Source organism: Talpa occidentalis, unplaced genomic scaffold (genome assembly GCF_014898055.3).
Source record: "Talpa occidentalis isolate TD23 unplaced genomic scaffold, MPIMG_talOcc4v2.1 talOcc4.10, whole genome shotgun sequence".
NCBI classification, from domain to species: Eukaryota; Metazoa; Chordata; class Mammalia; order Eulipotyphla; family Talpidae; genus Talpa; species Talpa occidentalis.
Window position 1 is genome coordinate 5,792,852 of NW_023600993.1, and position 24,496 is coordinate 5,817,347.

General features: G+C 49.8%; 1 protein-coding gene across 15 annotated transcripts in view; it reads left to right on the forward strand.

Moving 5' to 3' along the window:
* The first annotated feature begins 272 nt into the window (after positions 1-272).
* The window catches only part of HRH1 (histamine receptor H1), a 127,437-nt gene continuing 103,213 nt past the window's right edge, over positions 273-24,496 (forward strand). For 8 of the 15 annotated variants that reach the window (XR_008552656.1, XM_054697441.1, XM_054697425.1 and 5 more), the window contains exons 1-3: positions 278-322; positions 3,312-3,671; positions 10,395-10,514. The gene's annotated coding sequence lies outside the window, so the exon portion shown is untranslated. Of the gene's footprint in view, positions 323-3,311; positions 3,672-3,926; positions 4,277-5,011; positions 5,091-5,332; positions 5,789-7,103; positions 7,120-10,394; positions 10,515-24,496 lie in introns of those variants that run through there. The other 7 variants (XM_054697581.1, XM_054697531.1, XR_005127499.2 and 4 more) reach the window with 7 other exon arrangements.

The window sequence follows — 24,496 nt, forward strand, 5'->3', positions numbered from 1 at the left end:
GAGGAGCTGCACATGCAGCTGGACTACTGGGAGCTTTCGAGGGTCAGCATGTTCGGACAGGCTCAGCTGCAATCCTCCTAGAAGCACACGAGAGCTGCATGTCCACCAAAGCCTGGGGATTGAAATTTGACCAATCACGGCTCGAGGAACTTTCCACCAATCAGAACTGTACTGGCTGAATCCCTCATTTGCATAGGGCGGACCTGAGTGAGGACTGGCCCCGCCCCTTGAGGGTATATAAGCGCTTCTCGCGTGGTCGCTGGGTGGGTTCGGCGCTGCCGGGGGTGAGTGGTGCTGGCTCCGCAGGCGGCTTCCCTTTGCCGTGAGTCTGGTGCATGAATATAACACAATACGTGGCGGGCAGTCTCCGAGAAACGTTTGGAGCCGTGGTCCTCGACCCTGGCTCCACGTGAGAGCCACAAAGGCACCTGAGGAAGGACCCGGCGGCGCACCCGGAGAAGTGGCCGAGAACCTGCGGGCGCAGCCGGGCTGCGGGCCCCTCGGCGCGGGGGAGGCCCGGGGAGGCCGCGGGCCCGAGTGTCCTCGGCGTGTCGGCCCCGGGCCCGCAGCAGCAGCTCCCCGGGGCATCTGTGCTCCCAGGCTTGGCGTGGCAGCTGCCTGCCCGGAGTTCGGGGGCCCTGCCGCCTGCGTGTCCAGCGGGCCCCGGGGCGCCCTGTCTGTCCAGTGCTTTGAGGCTGCGGGAGGTGCGGGACAGGGCCTGGGGGCAGAGGCTTCATGAGGGTTTTTTTTTTTTTTTAATTTTTAACATTTATTTATACAAGAACTGGGGTACAGGCCAGAGGTGCGGGAGGGTGAGAGGCTTCACCAGAGACAGAGTGGGGAGCAGAACAGGTGGATCCACTGAAACCCACTGCTGAGGGGAGCAGCGGGGAGACGGGAGAGGTCTGCCGCGCCATGTGGGTAGCTCACCGGCCGGCGGGGATCGAACCCGCTCTGCAAAGGCTGCGGGCAGCTTCACAGGGCGGCGCTCAACCGCCTGCGCCACCAGGAAGGCCCTTTGCGAGGGTTTTTCCTCTGCTGCTTTACCTTCGCTTTTTTGTGGATGAGGAAACTGGAACCTGGGGAGAGGTGATTTGCCCAAAACCCAGGATTTATTTCCAGGCTTTCCATTCTTTTCCATTGATCCATGTCTCTCTTTGTGCCAACGTCAAAATTTTAATACCGGTGCTTTTATAGTGCAGTTTGAAGTCAGGTAACACGATGCCTCCATTTCTCCCCAGGTGCCTTTGTGGTTCCCACATGCAGCCAGGGTTGGGGACCACCTTATGTGATTGTATAGAAATGTCACTGTTTTTGGTTCAGTTTCTTTGAAAAAATATTGCTAGGCTTTTGATAAGGATTAGATAAAATTTGTGTGTCATTTCGGGCAAGATAGTCATTTTGCTGATGATGATTCTCCATGAGCACGAGATAGCTGCATCTGCATGTGTCGCACAGAGTCCTTTAGTAACATCTTGTATACAAACCTCTGATTGTTAGGCCTTTCTCCTCCTCTGTTGTTTCCGAGGTAGTAAATTCTTTTTGAAGCAATGATAAGTGGAGGTATTTTTTCAATTTCTTTTGTTTTCTGTCCGTTGTTTGTAAATAAAGTTACCACTTTTTGTACGCTGTCACTTTGCTCCATTTATTGTTTCTAATCTTTTGATGGATTTTTTTAGGATTTGAGAGATATGTAGCATCATACCATCTGTGAGTAGTGATAGTTTCACATCTTCTTTTCCAACTTGGGTTTTTTATTTCCTTTGATGGCTCTGGCTAAAACCCCTAGTCCTAAATTAAACAGAGGTGACTGTTGGGCATCTTTGTCTTGTGCTGGATTGTGGGGAAAGCTTTCAGTTTTTCACCATTGAGTATTATATTGGCTGTTGGTTTGTGATTTATATGGCCTTGTTAACACTGAGGGGCCCTCCTGGAATTCTTTCCACAAATGGGGGCTGAATCTTACCAATGTTTTCTCTGCATCTATTGATATTATATGATTTTTTTCTATACTTTTGTTGCTATGTTGCGTTATATTGATAGATTTATGAGAGCCCTCCTTGAATCTCTTGAGATGAATCCCACTTGATTGTGGTGTATAATCCCCTGGTAAACTATTGAATTTCATTTGCTAGTATTTTTGTTGAAAGTTTTTGCATTGATGCTCATTAGGATATTGGTCTATAATTTTCTTCCTTTTGCTGTTTTTGTCTGGTTTCTGTATTAGTGTAAAGTGTCTTAGGAAGGATTTCTCTTTGTAGCTTGAAAACTACAAATTTGATCAAGGTGGGCTATTAGTTTTTTAAAAGTTTGATAAAATTCATTTGTAAAGCTATCTTTTCTGGGCTTTCTTTATTTCAGATTTTTTTTTTTTTTACTGCTGTTTCAATTTCCATGTTTGTGGTTTCTTTTTTTCAATTCACCTATTTCTTTCTAGGTTAGTCATGGTAGACTATATTGATCTAGGAATTTATCCATTTCTTCAAAACTATTTAATTTATTAGTATAGAGTTGTTCATAGTAATCTCTTAGGATCTTTTGTATTTCTGCACTTTCTGGTTAGTGGGACCCAATTGCATTTGGGTACTCATGGGTCCAGTCCTGGAAGGTTTAGTCTAGTGGAGCTCAACTCTGGTTGAGGTGATTTTTTTTTTTTAACCTGATGAACATGGTTTTTTTTTTTTTTAATAATAAATTTTATTTTTATATTCCCCATACAATTGCAACCCCCTTATTTTGACCCCAATCCCTCCCCTCCCGCCCCCTACCCCCCATAGAGTGTCTCTGGTTCATAGTTTTTTGTTGATTTTGATTTTCACTTTCTTATAGTTATTCATTTTCCTGGTCCCTTATTTAAGTTTTCTAGATTCCTGCTATGAGTGAGACCATCCGGTATTTTTCTTTTTCTTTCTGGCTTATTTCGCTGAGCATGATCCCTTCCAGCGCCATCCATGTTGCTGCAAATTGCATGTGTTTATCTTTTTTGAATGCTGAGTAATATTTCATGGTATTTGATTTTTAAAACACGCATTCCGTGCTTCATACCCAAAGGTTCCAGTGAGGATTCTGGCATCAGGTTACACTAAAGGACAGTCAGAGTTGAGGACCCTCCTCTAAGTCAGTCCTGGTACTCCCCATTTCTCTTTGCCACATGTTTCCTTTTCCAGTCAGTCTCCTTTGTAGCCAGAGGGGTGCTTGTGCCAGTTTTGTTCAATGAGAAGGTATCCGGGGGGAAAGAGGGAAAGAGTTTGAGAGAGATGGTCCTCCCTGAGAAAAAGAAGAGTGCACACTCCTGTCTCCTTTGATTACAGGTGCAAGGAAATGGGATGTCTGGAGATGTGCAGCCACCTTGTGATCATGAGACAAGATGACAGAATGCAAAGGAACCTGGTGCTTGATGAATTCTTCAAGCTCTTGAACTAACTCTGCCTCCTGTGTGTTAATAAGCTATGCAACATAACTGCTGGATTCTTCACTTTTCACAAGTTCTCACCTTGCCACTTGGTTTTCAGGGAGACCCACATTAACACTGCCTGTTTCACTAACTGAAAGAAATTCGAAGAGATGTTTGCTTTTATGACAAAAGATGAAAAGCAGAAAGTAGCGCCCAGCATTCTGCAGCATTTTGGCCTGTTTCACAGCAGCCAGTGGAGAGGCAGCCGCCCCACATGGTGAGTGTGGCCGTACCAGGCTCCTTGCCCAGAACCACTTGGTCTAGGTGTGTGTTTATCATTCTGCTTTTACTATTTGTTAGTGTTATTTTGGGGTTTCGTGTGTTGTTTTGGTGTGATTTGGTAGAAATTTTTTGACCTGGGAGCAGTCAAAAACTTTTCCACGTAAATTAACGGTGACTGCTTCTTTGCTTTACACCCTTTGACTTGGGCAAGCCTGCAAGTGATTATGCTGTTTGATTCTCTGTTGTTTAGATTTTCTGTCACTCACGGTTGTGTATATCCCAACCACTACCAAAAAATGTAAGAGAACAAATGAATGTTCTTCCCGCATTGGCCCTCTTCTGGATCTTCTACCCAGTCAGAACCATCTCTCCTCTCAGCCCCCTACTGTAGTGGCAGGAGGACATGGAGCAGGATCTCTATGATCCGAGCAGACGGGGTAAGAGAAATCCTTGAGCCCTCGGTGGCTTTTGCAGGCTTCTGTTGGAATTTACTGGGTACATAGCAGGCAGGGGGGCTGGGAGGCTGGCAGACTTCCCAGCCCCCAGCAAGTCTTCACTCTGTCTGGGCTCTCCAGCGTACTCTGGTGGTCTCTGCTTCTCTTTCATTCTCTCTTTCTCTCTGCTTATCTGCTCTCTGCTCTATTGGCGTCCCCGTGATACTGCCCTTATAAGCCCAGTCTCTCAGCACAGGTGTATCCACTTACACATGCCCACACCCTACTCCAGGTGCCCGCCATCAGGCATGGCAATCCTAATGGTGGAAGGGCAGAAAAGCCTGAAAACCATTTACCAAACCATTTACCCTGCACCTACCCAGGCCCAAATATTTGCCCTGAAGCCCCTCCCGGCATTCTTTGTGCTCTTCTGGATATCACTGTGCCAGACCCACACGGGTTCAAAACTCAGCTCCTTGGCCTTGGAACACGGGGCCCCTACCTGGAATCTGTTCGTTGGGGTCACCTTGTGGAGAAGCGGTAAGAAGTAAGTGGGGTGATGTCTGTGACCTCAGTGCCCAGCTCACAGCAAGGGCTGGGAGGGGCTGTTGCTATTATTTCCTAAGTCACCTCCTCCAGAGGTGGCTCCCGTGCAACCCCCCCCCCACCCGCCCCCGTGCGGCTCTCTGACATCTCGCGCCTCCCTTCATGTCGTCGTCGTCGTCCTACTCTGTGACGGTCGTACAGCTACAGCTTGTTGCACACGTGCTCTCAAACGTTCACTGCAGTCGTGCAGAGTGGAAACCCCAGTCACTCCTCTTTCACCTCCAGGACATTGGGGCTTAGGGATAAGACTCAGAAGGTTTCCACCACCTCTAGGTTTACAGTCTAGTTTTTCCAGGTGGAGAGCGGTCAGGAGGCAAAAGAAAAGTTCGACAGTAAAAGAGATGTCCCATGAAAGGAAGACGGAGAGTTCGGAGGAGGTGGGGCTGGAGGAGGGCTGAGAAACTTCTGACTCAGGTCACACGTTCCAGCTCCTGCTTCCTTGCGTGGTCCCTGGCCCCTTTCCTCTCCGCTCAGCTGCACTGAGCCCACCAGCCCCATTCAGTTGTACCTTCGCCTTCCCACGTGCTGTCTGTGCTGCCTGGAGCCCCTCCTCCTATGTCTAGCTGCTTATCTTCTGCTTCTCTTTCAAGTTTTGGCTTTGGTGCTTTTCTTCCAGGAAGACTCCCTGGATTGGATCTGAGCCGGAAGAGAGGCACGTATCCCTCCCATATGACCAGCTCACACCTTTCTTCCATGGCATGCAAGACAGGCCTTTTCTTTTTTTTTTTTTTTGATTTTTTTTTTTTAGATTTATTTATTTATTTATACAAGCACTGGGTATAGTCAGAAGCGCGGGAGGGTGAGAGAATTCACCAGAGCCAGAGCGGGGAGCAGAGCAGGCAGAAGGACCAAAGTACACTGCTGAGGGGAGCAGCGGGCGGCAGGAGAGGTCTGCGCGCCGCAAGACAGGCCTTTTCAACCCCATTAGACAGTGTAACAAAATGAGGACCAGAGAAGACATGAGATCTCCACAAGGTCACAAGCATTCTCCTTCAGAAGACAGGTCCTGAGTTATGCCCGTGGAACTTCACAACGTAGCAATAAAGATAATACTTCTTGCTAAGGTTTATTTGGCATTTACCAAGAACGGCTCTAAAAGTTTTTATGTTTTAGCTTGTTCAGTCTGCACAAACACCTTATAATAATGAAATAGACATAATCATTATCTGTTATATACAGGTAAGGAACCAGAGGTGCAAAGAGAAACTTTCTGTCAGTTACCAAAATCTCATCACCAAGTACCACAATACTCACCTTTTCACCTTTTCATAAAATCAACTAGAGAGATCCTCTTTCTCCATTAAATTTGCAAAACATAAAAAAAGGAAATCATAAATGGCTGGTATCAGCCAGGATGCAGGGAAACAAACACGTTTATCAGTGCAGGGCGGATGAAAATTTATTTTTAATTTACAACATAATTTAGTGATAATATATATAAGAATATTCATTCTTTTTGACAGCAGTCTTACGTCTAGGAATCTCTTAGGAAATACTGAGAAATACTGACCAAACTGAATTAAAAAATGATCATGGTAAAATAGCATATGATTATCTGTAAAATAGCAACCAAAGAAAGGAATGCACCTAGAATTTCGGCCATGGGCTGTAGGGTAAGTGCTGCTGACACCACCACCCAGCACACACTGACCAGCTATTAACAGTGAGATTATGAAAGAAAAGTCAAAGTCATTTTTCTAAAAATGTCCACAATTCAACCATGAGTAAAAATGAACAGGCTACGTAATCACACGCAGGGTAATTCACATGGCATGGTTTGTGTTGCTCGGACCGATCATCCGTCTGGAAGGAAGTCTCCCCGCTATTTGCAGTAATGGTGGCTAAATTGACTGAGTGGAGCGAGGCAGGTCACTGGATGAGCTGGTGCTTCGAAGCCACCTCTGAGATGATCAAGCTCCAGGCTCCCTCTCCACGGCCAAGGCGCAGGGAGGCTGGTTCCTCACCCAGCCAGGACCATCGGTCCCCAGAGCCCACACCCTAGCGCACTGTCTACGCTCTACTTCTTTGAAAAGAAATTTTTTATTTACATGCAATAATTTACTTTTCCCAACACCATCCTTGATGTCTTCTGTCCCTTGCCTCCCCTGCACTCTGCTTCCTTACAACAGTTTCTGTATTAGGGTGAAGGGTTTATTTCTTTCTTTTTTTTTTGGGGGGGGTATGCTTCTTAAAACTCCTTTCCTAAGCTGTTCACAATGCACATCTATCACTTACATAATCAAGGGGGGAAAGGCAATAGAATCGTTTGTTTATGCAAAATGTCCAGAAAGTTCCGGAAGGCTGTACACACCCAGGTGTTAGCAACCATTATCTCCAGCTGGCGGGAGGACTGAGCATTTGGGGCCCTTCATTTGGCTCTATTTTGTCATTTTTCTGTGAAAAGTGAGCACGGGAGTTAGTTAGAATTCAGATGTGTTTGACTTCCATGGGGTGAGCGGCAGCTGGTTGGGGCTGGGGCTGGGGGTGGTTGGTACCTCCTGCCCTTCATTCCATCCCGGGGGTCCCTCACCGCTCCTTCCCCCACCGCTAAAGCTAGAGACAATACCAACTGGAGTCTCTCCTGCTGTCCCCCAGAGGGCCATGTCCTCGCTCATCTGTGATTTTCCATTAGCCAGGCACCAGCTCCAGCTCAGAGGCTGGGCCAATGTTCTGAGGAGGAAGAGAAAAACCAGCCCAACAGTCCCGGGAGGATGTTTCCTTTTAATTAAAGTGAAGATGGGGCAGCTCTAGGCCCCATTGTGAAGAAAGGAAGTTGACCCTGCCAGCTGGGGCTGATATAGGGGTGGGGCAGAGCGGGGTGGGGGTGGGATGGCCCCCCATGACCCTTGTAGCTCAGTTCACTTCCCTGCAGGACTGTTTTTTACTTATGGGGGGAGGCACTGGTGTCAGATGCCCCAGGATTAGAGCCCAGAACCCTGGGAGGGGCCATCCCCAGAAGTGGGAGGACCCCCACGCCAGCTACTTGGAGCCTGTACCCTCCAGGGGAAGGTACCTGGCTGGGCCAGAGGAGCGATGCTCCTGGCTTCCTTTCCCTTCCTGCTCTTGCTTCCCAGCTCGCTCACAGGCCAACTTGGTGTCTCTGGTTTTATGTTCAGATGGAAGGAAGGAGCAAGGTCTCTGCTCATGACTGTCCCTTCTACTGAGTGAACCCTGGAGGTCTTCAGAGGAGGAAGGCTCCGCCTTAGTGTCTGCCCCACTCCCCGACAGCAGAACTGGCACTCCGGTAATGCGGGTGACAGTGCCCAGCTGCCATCATATAGTGGACATTTAGTGAAGCCTCTGCTGCCCCTGGGGGCTGCTGGTGACAGCGTGGATTTGGGAGCTCAGCCTGTGTGGGTCCGAGTCTGGTTTCTACTATTCTCTAGCTGTGTGGCTGAGGGCGGCTTAATTCACCTGTTGGGGCCTCGGTTTCCTCATCTGTAAAATGAGCACAGTGGTGAGGCCTGGGGCTGAGAATTAGTAAATATGTGGAGTGTAGGAACACTGCCTGGTATGTGTCCCACACAGCAAATGTTAGCTGTTATTAAACACATCACATTTACACAGGTTACCTCTTTGATCCACCCTGACATCCCATGTGGTAGGCTCTTCCTTATTCCTTTTGGCAGATCCAACACAGAGGCACTGAGAGACTAAGTAACCTGCTCAGGGTCATGCAGCTCTCCTAGTAAGAAGGGGAGCAGGTTTCAGACCCAGGCCCTGTGGCTCCGTAGTCCATGTGCTAGGCCAGTATCATTCTGCTCCTCAGGGTGGATGGATGGATGTGGGGACATAGGTGTGGAGAGTACTTTGTGGCCTTTTTTTTTTTTTTTTTTTTTTGAAAAAAGATGCTACAACTTCAGTTCTGCCATATCAGCACTGAAGTGGCAGGGGGTTGGGGGCCAGGCTGACATATTCAGGCCTCAGCGGGGCTGCTCTCTAGGCGTGTGCTGTGGGCAAGCCCCGGCTTCCTCAAATGGGAAGTGCCGGGATGGAGTGAGAAGCCATCAAGAATGGGCCCCATCAGAGCTTATAGGGGGATGGGGCAGGGAGGGGCACCATACGGAGAGGAAGAGCCTGTGCCCTGGGACTCCTGGACCTGGAAGGGTTCCTCCTCCTTCCTCTGCTCCCGGCTACTTTCAGCAGCCCTGCACCCACTGCTTAGCAGTGAGGGGATGATGCAGGAACCCCGTCCCATCCCCAAGTGGCATCAGATCTCAGCAGGGTGGACTTGAAGGACCAGGGAGCAGCTGAGCAGACACGTGAGAGAATGCCCGCCAGCAGCCCAGGAAGGGAGTATCCCTCTTTTCACATTTGAAACCCTGTGTCTGGAACCTGGACCGCACATTGGCTCCCCCAACCCCTTACCCCATCCTAACTCCCTTCTCCAGCTTCGGGCTGCAGCAGAGGCTCTGACTGCAGGTCTCATCTGATCTTGTCACCCTGCTGACTGAAAAAGCCTCCCACAGCTCCCCATCGCCCTCTGCTTGAATCTCTCTGCAGACCCTTGCCCTGAGCCATCAGGGCCCCATCCTGGGGCTCCCGTCCTTCCCAGCAGTTCAGGTCACTGCCCTCCCCCACTTCACCCACCAGTCTCCACCTTCATTGGCTGTTGTAGACCTTGCATCTGACAGCTGTTCCCTCTGCAGGAAGCTCCCTTCCTGCCCATCTCTCAGTGCTCCCCACCAAGCAACAAAACTGCTATACCTTGCCTCTGTGAGGAAGCCCCCCAAGACTCCCCTAACTCCAAGCTGAGTTAGCCCCCCATGCTAAATGTTTCAACAAACCCTAAGCTTCCCCCATGGGACATTTATTCTTCTCTTATGCCATTGGATGTAGGGAATTCCTTAGGAGGAAACAAGTTGAAGTGCTTTTTATTGAAATTATGGTGCCTGGGACAGAAAAAGTGCTAAAGGTCTGCTGGGTGGGTGGGTGGACAGATGGATAGGTGAATGGAGGAAGAGACGAGGTGGTGAGTGGAAAGGGAATAACATGCTGGCGGGTGGGTCACGGGAGGCTGGATGGGTGGATAGATGGGGGCTGCGGGGTGAGGAGATGCATAGATGCACTTGGGAAGACTGGTGGACACTTAGGTGCCGGGTGCTCCTTCCTCCGTCAGCAGGAGAAGGGCTCTGCTTGTGGGGTTCAGCTTCGGAAGACCTCTGGCCTGCCCCCACCCCCGCCTTTCTCTTTAATGGTTGTAATGACAGTAACATACCCTTACGTCACATTTCTTTATTGAAATTGAGATGAAATCACATAACATACATTAACCATTTTAGAGTGGCGTTTGGAAGAGTCACGGTGTTGGTCAGCCACCACCTCCGTCCAGTTCCAGACATGTCCTCACCCACCGTGAGACGCCCTCTGCCCTCCCCCGCCAGCCCTTCAGCTCTGAGGATGTGCCTCTTTTGGCTACCTCGTGTAAATGGAGCTCTATGACACCGACCTTTGACGCAGTTAGCCAGCTGGACTCAGCTTAGAGGGTCCCCATTTTGTTGGCCAGATCCAAGCGTTGTAGCCGGAGCCAGTTAGACCTACACTGCCTTGTCCCCGCGGGTCTCCTCAGGGCGCAGGCCGTGGCCCTGCCCGTGTCCTAGAGCTTTTCCGCAGCGCGTGACCTGGTGTGGTCGGCCTGACGTCCCCGTGACACAGTGTCTTGTCTTCTCTCTTTACAGCTGACTCGGTGGCCGGGGGGAGCCTGAGGCTGGCGTCGAGGTCAGGCGTGTGTCTCCTTTGAGTGCGCTTTGCAGCTGTTGGGGCCGCCTTCCGAGTTGAGTGTCTTGGGCCTCTGAAAGGTGGGTCACGCGGCTCTTCTTTGCCTTGTGGCTGTGGATGCCTGTCAGCGCTGCCTTCGAAGCTTTGGCTTTAGCTTTGGGAGGGGCAGGGGCTTCCATCTTTAATTCTGGTGCCGTCTTTATGAATTCAATTCCAGTCATACTCCTTGTGCCAACAAAAACTGGCTAGTGAGTTTGGGGAGGAAGCTGTAAAATGGGGCTGTGACAGCCCAGACTGGCTGCCCCTTTGGGAGACTGAAGACTCCTGGGAACAGCAGTGGGCTGAGAAGGGGCTGCGGGCGTGGCTGTGAAGTGGGCCAGCACCGGCACCAGGGGGGGCGTGAGAACTGAGGAAGCAGGAGCTGGGGAATACAGGTTCCCTCACCCCCTGCCTGTCAGGGTCACAGAGGGGGCCTTGCTCTTCCAAGTCAACGGCAGCAGTAAACGCTGGTGTGCGCCCGCAGCTTTAGCCTTTTCACTCTTCCCACAGCCCTGTCGCGGGTCTGCCAGAAGGCCCCCTTTGCAGGTGCTGAAGTGAAGGCTCAGACAGGTGACGACACTCTACCACGCAGCATGAAAGTGGCCAGTTTGGGCTTGAGCCCACATGTGTCTGGGTTCAGCCCTGCAGCACCCCGTCTCTTCCTGTCCTCCTTTCTTCCTGAGGGGCCTCGCACAGTGTTCAAGCTCTGAGGGAGCTGTATCCCTGCTTCCCACCTTCGGGGCCATTTTAAAATCCCTTCCTCTTCCCCTGGAGCCCAGACAGGCTTTCTCTTCTCCCAGCATCTCTGTGCCATGGGCAGGCACCAGCCAAAGGCCTATCCATGGCACGAGGCTGCCCCCTGGTGTCTGTGAGGAGTGCCACAGCCACTGAGGAGTAGCCCAGAGAATTCCCTGTGGGGGTGGAGCCAGCCTAGAAGCCCCATCTAGGAGGGCATGTGGGAGACCTTAATCACGAACGTGGGCTCACCCTCGGTGCCTGGCCCAGTGTCGGCTGCTCCACCTTCACTGCTCTCACTTGGTCCTCACTGCCGCGCCGCATGGGCTGCTCCTTGTGTAGCAGGAGCTCAAGAAGCACCTCTAACTAAAGGATAAGTATTGTGTGGTTCCGCTTATATGAGATCCTGGGACAGTCACATTTCACCACGAAGTAGAATGGTGGTTGTCTGGGGTCGGGGAGGAGGACTGAGTGTTCAGTGGGGACAGACATCGGTTTGGGAAGATGAAAAAATCTCTGGGATGGTGATGGGGAGGGGGACACGCATATGGGCTTAATGCCCCTGAGCTGCAGACTTAAAAATAGTTAAAATGGTCAGTTTTGTGTTAGTGTGTATTTTACCATAGCAAAAAATGTTTTTGTGAGTAAATCAATGAAGAGCTCAGCTAATGAACAGTTGCATGAAAGAGTAAATGAGTGCATGTAATAATACTAGTTACTGAATACTTGGGAGTTGTCATTATACAAAGGGTGTTTCAATTCACAGTTATTTTTGTCCAGCCATTCAGTGTGCCTGGCACTGCCAGAGACTTGGCATGCGGTGGTCTCTACCATGATAGAGGGGGCATTTCATGAGAACGACGGTGCGCAGCGAATAGTCCAGCCACAGGTGGTGATATCTGCCATCAAGAAAAATAAGGCAAAGGAAAGGATGGCGGATGGTGGTGGGGGACTGGGGAAGCCCTTTTGGAAGGGCACAGCCTGGTAAGGCTTCTCTGAGGAGGTGGTGCTTAGCTGTCGCCACACCCCAATGAGGTGGGCACTGTGATTATAGCCGGTTTACAGATGGGCATCTAAAGTCCGGGGATTGCTCAGGCTTGCATGAGGAGGAAGTGGTCGAGCTGGGGATTCAACTCAGCTCTGTCACAGCCCACCCTGGAGAGCTTCACCTTACTGGCATGAGGGGGTGGCAGTCTCTCTACACTCATGGCCCCTCAGAGCACTCTTCAGCTCTCCCAGGAGGAGCTCAAGGCAAGTCCAGGAGACTGACCCCACAGCTTCTCTCTAGGCATCCACTCCTCCAAGGGATGCGATAGAGCCGTGTGTCCAGCAGGGGGCGCTGCTGCCTGAGCCTGGCGCCCCTCACCGGAGAGCCCTTGGAAGAGGCTCTGCCTGAAGTGATATCTGCCTGCCAACAACAACAAAGAAAATAATCCAGTCAAAAAATGGGCAGAAGAGCTTAAAAGAAACTTCTCTGAAGAGGAAATGCAAATGGCCAACAGGCATATGAAAAAATGTTCAACATCACTTGTCATCAGGGAAATGCAAATCAAAACTACCATGAGATACCATCTTACACCAGTGAGAATGGCACATATTAAAAAAACTAGCAACAACAAATGTTGGCGAGGGTGTGGAGAAAAAGGAACTCTTCTGCACTGTTGGTGGGAGTGCAAACTGGTCCAACCACTGTGGAAAGCTGTATGGAGATTTCTGGACCTACTAAACATAGAGCTTCCATATGATCCAGCAATTCCACTCCTAGGTATTTACCCAAAGGACACAGAAACATCAATTCCAAAGAACACCTGCACCCCTATGTTTATAGCAGCACTATTTACAATAGCTAAGCTTTGGAAACAACCCAAATGCCCAAAAATAGATGACTGGATCAAGAAGATGTGGTCCATATATACCATGGAATATTACTCAGCATTCAAAAAAGATAAACACATGCAATTTGCAGCAACATGGATGGCACTGGAAGGGATCATGCTCAGCGAAATAAGCCAAAAAGAAAAAGAAAAATACCGGATGGTCTCACTCATAGCAGGAATCTAGAAAACTTAAATAAGGGACCAGGAAAATGAGTAACTACAAGAAAGTGAAAATCAAAATCAACAAAAAACTATGAACCAGAGACACTTTTAGGGGGGCGGGGGTGGGAGGGGAGGGATTGGGGTCAGAATGGGGGGGCTGCAATTGTATGGGGAATATAACAATAAAATTTATTAAAAAAAAAAAAAAAAAAAAGATAGAGGAAAAGCCTCCAACAGCACTGCCCTGGCCTTGCTTGGGAGACAGACCAGCTTTAGAATGCCAGCCCCGGTCCCTTATTGCTCAGCAATCTCCTTCCAGATGCTGCATCCTCATCCGAGATGGTAGAACCATCCCTTCCTCACAGGCTGCTGGAAGATTGCAGGAGCCCATGCGTCCATCCAGCCCAGTGAATTTGTTAAGCACCTCCTTTGCACCAGGTCTTGGAGTTTCAGCAGGGAACAGAGTGACAAAAAATTCTCAGCCCCAGGAAGGTCCCATTCCAGTGGGGAGACGGGCTGTAGAAGAGAAATAAGGTAGATCCTGCAACAGGGGAAGGCGGTAGCTGCAGAGGAAACAGTAAAGCTGAGCAGGCAGTTGGGAAGTGTGGGTTGGGGGTGGGGGTTAAGCATTGAGATGAGTTAGGAGAACACCTCACTGAAAAAGTGACTGTTTACCAGCCCCCTACCCCCACCTGCTGAGGGCTTGAATGAACAGAGGGGGAGCGGGGAAACAGAAACAGTCACAGACAAACCTAGAAATACCATCTCGCCAGATACCTGGACACTCCCGGCTCAGTTGTGAAAGTAGCCGTCACGGAGGAGGGGACGTGTAAGCCCCCAGGTGTCAGAATGTGCAAATAGACTGGAGGGTGAATGAGTGAGTGACGCTGGTGGGAGGACCCAAGCAGCATGAGCCAGGGTTGGGGGTTCTCCCAGCGTGGTTCCTGGGAGCACAGTAAAAGGGCAGGTGCCTACACACCTCAGCTCTACGGCCTCAGACTTTCCTGAAGCAGACACAGTGTTGAAAGCTGCTCAGGTGATCCTGAGGCTGCCGCTGTTGACAGATGTTGCTGTGGGAGGGGCCACTGCGGAAGGGCAGAGTGACTGAGACAGGTGGCAGCTTCCCCATCTTCTCTCACCACTTGGGGAGGGGAGGGACTTGGGGGAAAGCCTGTTCCACCAGCACACCCTGCCCACTGGGGCAGGCCACAGAGCCAGAGGCAGGGGTTGCCATGGTAGCGTGTTAAAAACTGAGGGGCCACCTCCAGCTTCAGCATCTGGAAAAGGGGAAGCCTTTGCGACATGGGGTGGGGAGGAAGCTTGCTCCCCAGCATTTTCATAACTGACAAAGCCACAGCACAGAGACTCGCCCTTTCCCTTCCACGGCGACTGTGCAGGAGTTCCGGGGGAGAGGTATGCATTCAGGGACTCCAGGCTCCTCCCAGACCTTGCCCTCTGCAGCGGTTCCGTCTGGGCGTTCTGCACACCAGCCTTCCATAATAAGCTGTGGTCTAGTGAGTGAAAGGTTTCTCTGAGTTCTGTGAGTCACTCTAGCAAATCACTCAAACCCAGGAGGGGTTGTGGTGGCCTCCGGTGTGGAGCAGGTTAGTCAGAAGCGCAGGTGACAGCCTGGACTGGAGGCTGGCAGGACTGGCGACTCAGGTGCTGTGAGCACAGGTTGGGGGGACTAGACCCTCAGCCTGGAGTCCTGCTGCCTTTTCCAGGTAGAGCGTGTCAGCAGTGAGCTGAACTGAGTAGGATTCTCAGGTCAATTCTCAGTGCCAGAGAATCACTGTTGGATGTGGGGAGAACCCCCCCCACCCGCCCTACTCCCCAACATACATGTCAGAAAGTCAGTCTCAGGACACCCATTTCAAAAACAAATTTCAGTCCGCCTGGCTTAGCTCTCTTTTCTCTATTTAGAAACTCTTATAAAAATGCACATAGGAAGAGGCATACTGCAAAAGGGTGTACGGCACAAAAAAGGAGGAAATGCGTGTCAGAGGGCTCCAGGGAGTTACTATATGTATGATTTTTCTAAATTTGTGAAGTTGCTATTTGTTTTTTTAAAATGTATAACCTTGTGGTTTCTTTTTAAATTCTAAATACATATTCACATGTGTATTCATATTTGTAGTGATAATTTTCAAATTATTCACTCAAGGAGGACCCCCTAAATTATATACGCTTTAGTCTCCCCCTCCCCAAATGTGGATCCATCACTGATCCACACCAGTGTAGAGGACTCTGCACATGCATGTGTAGGGGCATGTGGGGCCCCTCCTGTGCAGTTGCACTCTCACATGTGCTGAAGTGGGTGCTCTGCAGGATCAGCAAGGGAAAAGGGTCCAGCCCTGCTCTTCGGAGGCAGAACTATGCCCACATGGTCCACGAACCCTGGGGCATCCCAGAGACACTCAGCCCTGGTTTGACAGTTGCTTTTGCTTCCAGCTTCCGTCTCCACCCCTCCAGCCACATAACAGTTCCTGCCCTTTCTGGCCCTGCCCTCACTCTCCCTTCTTCCAGGCTCTGGAAATCTCTGGCAGCCTTGTCTCCTCTGCAAGATCTGATCAGTGAACCCACATTCAGAGTGTGAAGGAAAAACCTTCCCAGGGGGATATTTGAAGGCATTGCTTACCCCAGAGGAATACTCCTGATGGGGAGTTTTGTCATGGTGAAAGATGACAAATGGAAATATTTTTGGGAACAGCAGCTTCCCCCATCACTCCCTCTTTTTCTCTTTGCAGATATTTTTACTTCCCTCACTCCTCTCTGCTTCTCTTTGTGGTTGCATGTTTGCTTGGCCTCTACACCAGGGACCTGGCAACCTTTCTTTGTAAAGGGTCAGATTTCAGTATTTCAGCTTTTGTGAGTCACATACAGTCCCTATTGCAACTCCTGAACTCTGCTGTTGGGTGAAAGTGGCCAGAAACAATACTCAAAAGAGGGAGCATGGCTGTGTTTCAGTAAAACTTTATTTACAACAACAAGCAGTGGGCCAGAGCCAGCTCTGGGACTGTAGATGACCTGTTCCTGCTCTAGAGACTGAACTTTGACAGGGAGTGGGGCCTGAGTTTGTCTTCTCATCACCCAGTCGCAAGGGTCCCCCAGTGCGCCTGGCACATGTTAATTTGTTCTGCTTCTCGGTGTCTCTCTGTTTTGTCTTCTCCTCTGTTTCCCTCTGTTCATGAAAGTTCACCCAGCCTCAGTTTTTTAGAAAAGGCAACCAACTACTTCCAGGTGAGCAGGCAAGGAAAAGTGCCTCAAGCTGTAGTAATCAGCTACTGTCTGGGCCCTCAGGGAAGGAGCTCGGGACTTAATCCAGCCCCTCTCCCAAGACTTACCACCAGCCAGGGAGAAACATGGAGACTGAGGGGCCAAGGAGCCCCAGGGAGGGGCAGGCTGGTATCTTAGAGACCCCTCTACCCTCTCATCCACAGGCCCAAATCTCTTTCTTCTTTGCTCTCATTCATTTATGCACTTACTCAAAATTTTCTGAGTGCCAACACCGGACTAGGCAGCTCTGATCTAGCAGGAGAGACAGAAAATGAACACTCCACCGTCATTGGCACAGTGACTCACAGTCGTTAAGGAAGAAACGCATCATTGAGCAAAACCTTTGGAAATAAGGATTGATTGGGCCGGCAGCCAGCGTCCACCTCCCTAAGGATAAACTCGCTGTTCTCAGGCCTTGGGATGAGCAAGTGCTGGCTTGGACAAAGGAGGCCTAAGTGGGCGCAGAACTGCCTTTGCCAGGAACAACAGGTGTTAACAAGCCATCTAATTAAAAACTAGGCAGAGGACTTTAATAAACCCCTCTTTATAAAATCCTTTTTCCAAAGACAGACGGCAAACAGGCATGTGAGAAGACGCTCAGCACCGCTTGTCATCAGGGAAAGGCAAATCCAAACCGCCGGGAGGTGGCCTGCACTCGGGAGAGTGACCCCATCAAAAGGACAAAGATAGCAAGTGTTGGCGAGGATGTGGAGGGAAGGCACCCTCTGGGTGCTGCAGGGCTTGTAATGGATGCAGACCCTATGGAAACAGTGTGGGGCTTCCTCCGAAAATTAAGAATAGAACTAACATCTTTCCCAGCAATTTCATTCCTGGGTATTTATCCAAAGTGAATTAAAATACTAATTCAAAAGGATATATGCCCCCCTTTATTTATTGCAGCATTATCTGCAATAGCCAAGATATAGAAACGGCTTAAGGGCCCATCCCTGAACAGATGGGGAGGAAAACACAGCGCATGTCTATGCACAGTGGAGTGTCGCTGTGGGAAAGAATGAAATCTTGCCCTTTGCAGCATGAACGGACGAGGGCACTGTGCTACGTGAAGGCAGGATGATTTCACGGACTCGTGAGCTACAGGCTTCCAGCTAGAAAATAAGCAATAAATCCTGGGCGTGTCAAGTACAGCACAGCGAGTATACTTAGTAACACTCTATTATATACTTGAATGTTGCTAAGAGAATAGATCTTAAACATTTTCATCGCTAAAAAAATTGTAAATGTGTGGCAAGGAATGTTGGCTAGACTTATTGTGGCAACTATGTCACAATGTATAGAAACACTGAATCTATATATTATGTATCTGAAACTAATATATGTTATCATAGCTCATAAGAGAAAAAGAGAGGGAGAGAGCTGGAAATTGACCACCTTTTACACAGGGAAGCTGAACAGCCTCACCCCAGCCTGTCCTCAGGGCAGCAACCTGTGCCTAGAGTCTGCGACACCAGTCTCTTAAAGATGGGGTCACTGGGGCCTGGTAGTGAAATCCAGTGGAGAGCTGACTGTCAGAGGTTACTACCAGGAGGGCTGAAGTCTATCTAAAATACTTGAGAGGGAAATGTGGCCTAAACGCGTGCTTCTGCTGTCACTCAGGGGAGTTGTCACTGCTTGATCTGGAATTTGCAGTTCAAGGGTGGCCAGCTGCTCCTCTCCAGGAAGATCTGAGGTCTCCAGAAGCCACCAGCATAAGAGCCCATTCATCAGCACTGGAAGCTTTGCTGATTAGCATAAGGATGGGTTTTTGGAGGTGAAATCCGTAGCTTGTTAGGCAGCTTGATGGAGGCTAGAAGCAGGAACTGGAGGAGGTTGATGGGATTCAGAAGATGTAGCTTGGTTAAGACACTTGGAGATGCTCCTTCCTCCTCCAGCAAGTATAAACTCCAGCAGCACTGGGCATGGGGCTTGAGGCTGGTATCCCATAGATTCTGTGTCCAGTCGTGGGTCTGGAGAGGTTCTAGTTGCCGCATGTGGATTGTGACTCTGGAGGGTTCCGATGTCTGATTGTGATTTACTGAACTCACATGTCGCATGCACTTGCTCATACTGGCTGCTTAGTAGCTGTCGTTGTGGAGGTAGGATTCTGTCCACACTTGCCTTCCTCCAAGCCTGACAGCAAGACTGGGGAAGTAGCAGAGCCTCCCTCCCTCCTAATTGCTGGAAGGAGAGAAGCTTGGCTGTGCCCTGCAGGCTGGCACAGGTCTCTTTGCTGCAGTGGCCCAGGGAGTCAGTAGGCCTGGACAAGTCGGCCACCACCCTGGCCAGTGCTCTGCTCCTGTCAGTTGAGAGGGGCCTGGATGGAGCCCTGCTGCCTCCCCACATTCGTGCTGGGCCCCTGGCTAGGAGTCATTGCCCAGCAAATGGGATCCTGGGGCACAGGACAACGGTGGAAAATGCTTCACGCTTCTTGAATTCCATTAGAACTGCCTGAGAGCCATTGTCTTCGGATTTCTGTGCTCACCCCAGAGCTTTCCAGTGACTCTCCATGACCCAAAACCCAGGCAGAAGCCCTCCGTCCTCCACAGCGTGTGTGGGAATTCCCTACTTTCAAAGGCTTTGAGCATATGAGAAGCAGGCAGTCCAGGAGGAGAAGGGAATGGATCTATTTCTCCCCCATCCACCCCACGCCCGCCTGTATCAACAACAGCAGCACGTGGTGGAGAAAACACGTGCTGGCTGCTCTGAGACTGCAGCTCTGGATGGGCATCCAGAAAGACCTGTGGCTTTGGGGAGAAGAGGGACTAGCAGGTGAGGCACCCCTCTGACCGGACCTGCTACCCCTCCTCTGCATGGAAATGTCACTTCCTGCTGCCAGCTTATCTCCAAACCACCAGTTTGCCAGGCAGCTGTTCTGGGGCTCCTTCCATGGGAGGGACACCCGGGAACCTGAACTGGCATCACACAGGGCAAAGCTCCCTCCTGGGCGGGGGGCGGGGGGCAGTGCCAGGAACCTCCTCCCAGGTGCTGGTCCAGTTGCCCACAGTAACGACCTTGACAGTGCACCTTTGTTCTGGCTTTCTTCCTGCCCCATCTTACCTCCCTGTTCCTTCCTGGCTGCTCCCCAGAGTCCTCTTCCCAAATCAACCCCTTGCAGTCACGTCTCTGCATCAGGTGCTGCTCTGGGGGGACTTACCCTTCCGTGAGCTCCCTGAGGAAGCCGGGTCATCCTTGTCCTTGGCCGCTCCCTGAATTTCCCTTGATAGCACTTACCACCCTTGTGAGTAACAAACTGTCTTATAGTTATTTATTTACATCTCTCTCCTGGCTGGACACCATAAACCCAGGGGTCAAGATGAATCTGTCCTGTTAACTGCTTCATGCCAGAACACATCAGAGATGCTCAGTAAATTTTTGTCAAATGAGTGATGGACGGAAGCAGACAGAGTGGACATGGTTACCATCACATCACAGCTCTGCCACGTTGGCCAAGCCACCGCATCTCCCTGTTGCGTTTCCTCACCTGCATGGGACATTGTCTTCAGGGCTGGTGTGGGCCCTGCAGGAACATCGAGCTCATGGAATGTTGTGCAGGGCTCAGAGGAGGAGAAAGATGACCATGAAGCCTGGGGCCACTGCCCCCCTACCTGTAAGATGTGGCAGGAATGGGAATTCGTGTTTATTGAGCATTACTATGGACCAAGCTCTCGATCAATGTTGTCAAGTGTGCACGTTCCCTGTGTCTGACTGCGCAGCCCAGGCTCATGAGGAGCCAGGAAGGGGAAGGCCTGCCCCGATCACACTGGACACTTCACCTTTTGGTCAGCAAACCACATGGAGGCCCATCTTTATCTTTAACAGTGATAGATGATTCTAGTCACTGTGTACAAGCAGGCCCCCATCATTCTCAAGCTCGTCGACACCCTCCTTCATAGACTGGGACATTCGAGCCAGCAGGCTTCTGCCTGGACAGACCTAAGCCCAGGTCTGCCTGACCCCCAGGCCCAGACACCTTGCCTGCCCTCAGCAGGGTGCTCTCCTTCCCCTGGCTCCTGGAAGGCGACAGAATGAGGGCACCGGGAGGCTGACTGTTTCCTGGACTTCCTGCCCTTTCACCTTGGCCTTCGTGTGCACACACAATGCAGTGGAGGGCGCACTGAGAGCTGAGAATAGCAAACACCCCCCAACATTCCAGGCAGGGCAGGGAGTCATCTTCATGCCTTCGAGCCAGACTTCGGCTACCAGGGCAACTGTAAACACAAACAGTGAGGACCAACCCAGGGGGCTGGTTCAGGGCTGGGGGTGGGTTGTTGGGAATGTGACCCCTGTGCGTCATCTCACCCTTAGGGGAGCCCATCCATGTGACATAATTAACCCTATTTTCTAGGAAAGGGGGGTTCCGAGGGGAGAAGCTGGTCTGTGATTGAATCAGCATTGTCCACTCAGTCTGAATCCAGAGTCCACATTATTCCATTGACCACTGTGCTCATTTTAGAGAGAACAGTGTAAAAGTTATTTTTTTGAAGATTTATTTATTCATGTGTACAACAACTGGGGTACAGGTCAGATGTGTGGGAGGGTGAGAGGATTCACCAGAGACAGAGTGGGGAACAGAACAGGCAGATCCACTGAAATCCACTGCTGAGGGGAGCAGCGGGCGAGACAGGAGAGGTCTGCTGCGCCATGTGGGATTCTCCCCTGCTGGCCGGGATCGAGCCCGCACCCTAGAGGCTGTGGACAGCCTCACAGTGCTGCGCTCAACTGCCTGCGCCACCAGGGGAGGCCCACAGTGTAAAAATTAAAAAGCTACTGTAGTGCCATAGAACTCTCATTCCCTGCACCAGCCCATGAAAGTGAGGTCCGGTTGCTGGGAAGGGAGCAGGGTAGCTTTGGAGCAGTGGATCCCACTGCCAGGCCCCCAGTGAGATCTGTGTCCTGCTGTCTCAACCTGTGTTCACTTTCAGTTCGTTCTCTCTTTTTCATATCTGTGAGTTCATTGGTGCCACCCTGGCGCTACACAAGGAGGGTCCCAGTCACAGGCCCATTTTACAGTGGAGGATGGAGACCCAGAGGGCGTACGCTGGTGGAGCCTGAGCATGATCCATCCCTACATCCTCTGCGCTCAACTGGGTTCTGTGTTAAGTATTAGACAACCAGTACTTCACTTAATCCTGGGGATAATCTTGTAGTACAGGAGCAACTGTTTTCCTGTTTTTCAGTTAAAACAGTGAAATACAGAGAAGCCTGTGACTTGTTTTGTGGAAGGTTCAAATGAGAAAATATGTGGGAAGGTGTTTTCTAAATTATATTTAAAAATCCAAATACAAAGTTATGTGGTAAGATGGAGAACTTGCCGTGTCACAGGACAAGCACTGTCTGCCAGGGTGTCGGGAGGAGTGAAGCACGCTCCTCTTCGTGGGCGCTGATGTGTCGCCTTGTCCCTGCAGCGGGGCAGGGAGACTTGTGGACGTGCCTTGGTAGCCGGCTGCCTGCATCTGGGAATGGGTCTCCATCTCAGCAGCTCACTCACTTGGTGTGTCCTGGAGACGAGTCAGTCGTCAGTGGAGAAAGTGCAAAGCACCCCAGCTTCCCTCCCTCACCTTATTCTTTCTCTTGCTGTCCCATTAGATCCTCACCACCTTCCCAATAGGACGGGCCCTCCCTGTTTTGCAGATGAGGAAACTGAGGCTCAGAGAGGGAAAATCACTCACCCACTGTCACACAGTAGGGTGCCAACACAGGGCTGTCCAGCAAGGCAAGCTCATCCCTCTGTTGCAGACACCCCAAATCTTGAGGCCTCCTTTACAAAGCTCTCCTGACATCTTGAAAAATACATTTTTTTTTTTGGTTATCTGAATTCCTGCCATCCTGTTGGAAGCTAGTGTGAATATTAACAGTCTTTACTGAATATAGTAAAAAGCACAGCTATGTGATGGATCGTATGTGTATCACCTTAGCTTTATAAAAATCTTCCAGATATTTTGAACTTGTCATCAAAGTGTTTCACCCAGGAATCTATGAAAATGAAATGGACCTGTCATCTCGGGCACGGCTTTGAGAGTGCCCGTCTCCTGCCCAGTAGTTTCTCAAGGAAATGTATTAGTCTCCCTCAGAGATAGTCTCATGAGTAAGTTTATATGTTTTCCATCTTTTTATAGAACTTTATATTTGGATGATGTTACATAGTCCAGAAATTATCTTCATGCACATTCTTACTACTTTATTTTATTTTTGCATAGAAGAGCTGGGGCACAGGCCAGAGGTGTGGGGGGTGAGAGGATTCACCAGAGTGGGGAGCAGAACAGGCAGATTGACTGAAATACACTGCTGAGGGGAGCAGCAGGAGAGACAGGAGAGGTCTGCTGTGCCATGTGGGTAGCTCCCTGGCTGGGGTTCTCCTACCACCATCACACCTGTGATCCATCACCAAGACTAGAAGGGAAATTTTGAATAAATAAGTAACAACCAGACAGAAAATGGGAAAATAGCCACTCAAAGTAAGAAAGTAAAAGGGGAACTTTGAAAGGTTATCATAATTATAATGTGTAAAAAGTAAAAAGTACTTCAACTGCAACTCCAAAAACTTAGTGACATATAGCTTTTGTTATATACTAACAACTATTCTATTTCATGACTTTTCATTTTCTTTTTATTTCATAACCCAGCAATTGTACACCCGGGCGTTCCCCCCCCCCCCCCGCCCATCCCTTGTGTCCCCATGACTTGGTTCCCTCCACTTTAATCTCTTTTCATTTATTAGTGTTTGATAGTTTTTTTTAAGTATTTTGCTTTGTGGAATCGTCTGCTACATAAACATGTCCATTCTGACTTGCCTTACTGTGCATGAATCCCTGAGACTCCTTCCATTTAGTTACAAACAACAGCATTTTGTCTTTCCTTATGACTGAATAATACTCAGTGAGTGGCTAGACCGCATCTTCATCTGTCCTCCGTCACTGGGCACTTGGGTGGTTTCCAGCTATTGTAAATAATGCCCTGTAAACATTACCGAACGTATAATTTTTTGAGTTGGTATTTTCATGTTCTTTGGATAAATGCTTCTGAGGCCTTGAAAAGCTAAAGAAAAGATGAGCAATATCTACTTGGGGCTTTTCTGTTCTTTTTTCTTGCTTGTCAGCCCTCTCCGGGCCCAGTGCCAGGCTGGGCTCCACACCGAGGCTGTGTCCTTCAGACCACACAAGCCTCGCCCTTTTCCTGGTCTCCCCTTCCAAATGAGACCCTGGGGAGAGGGTAGATAGACAAGGCTAGGCGCCAGAGGTTGAAAGGCCTACAGCTCTTGCCAAGGAAAATGTCAAACCTTCTAGGGAACAAATGGGTTTCTATCCAAATTCCCACTTACATGCCTGAAAGAATGTGTCCTTTTAGGAAGTAGCGGATGTATTTTTCTCACATTTGTCTAAGAGATACAGTGAGATATTAAAAGCAATAAAAAGATGCCTTGACTGGCCAGAGAAGTAGAAGACTAGGTTTGGATCTTAGTTCTTCCATGATTAAGCAGTATGACCTTGGACTAGTTGCTTTTCTTTTTTGGATCTCATGTGCAAAATAAGAAAACTGAGACAGGTGATCTCAAAGCTCCCTCCATTCAACCCTGAGAGTCTGTTCTTTGAGATTCAGCATGACCTGCTGAATAAACCGGCCTTGCCCAGGGACGGGAGGTGGAGTGACTACATTGCGGCATGTGATGGAACAGCACTCCGTAATTCAGAAGAATAGCCACAAATAATGCAACATGAATGAATCTAAAAAACTTTATCAAGTGAAAGAATCTAGACACTAAAGGCTACAGGTTAAACAGGTCCACACTACAACATGCAAAAATGCGCAAAATAACTGGAGGTTAGAAGACAGGTGGTGGCTACTTTGTGTGTAGGGAGTGGTTATCAGCTACAGTGGAGCCCAAGGAGAGGTGGGAGTCTTGGACACCTTGATTTGGGTGGAGTTACAGCAGTATCCAACGAGGTAATTCCTCAAGCTTTCCAGCTAAGATGGGCATT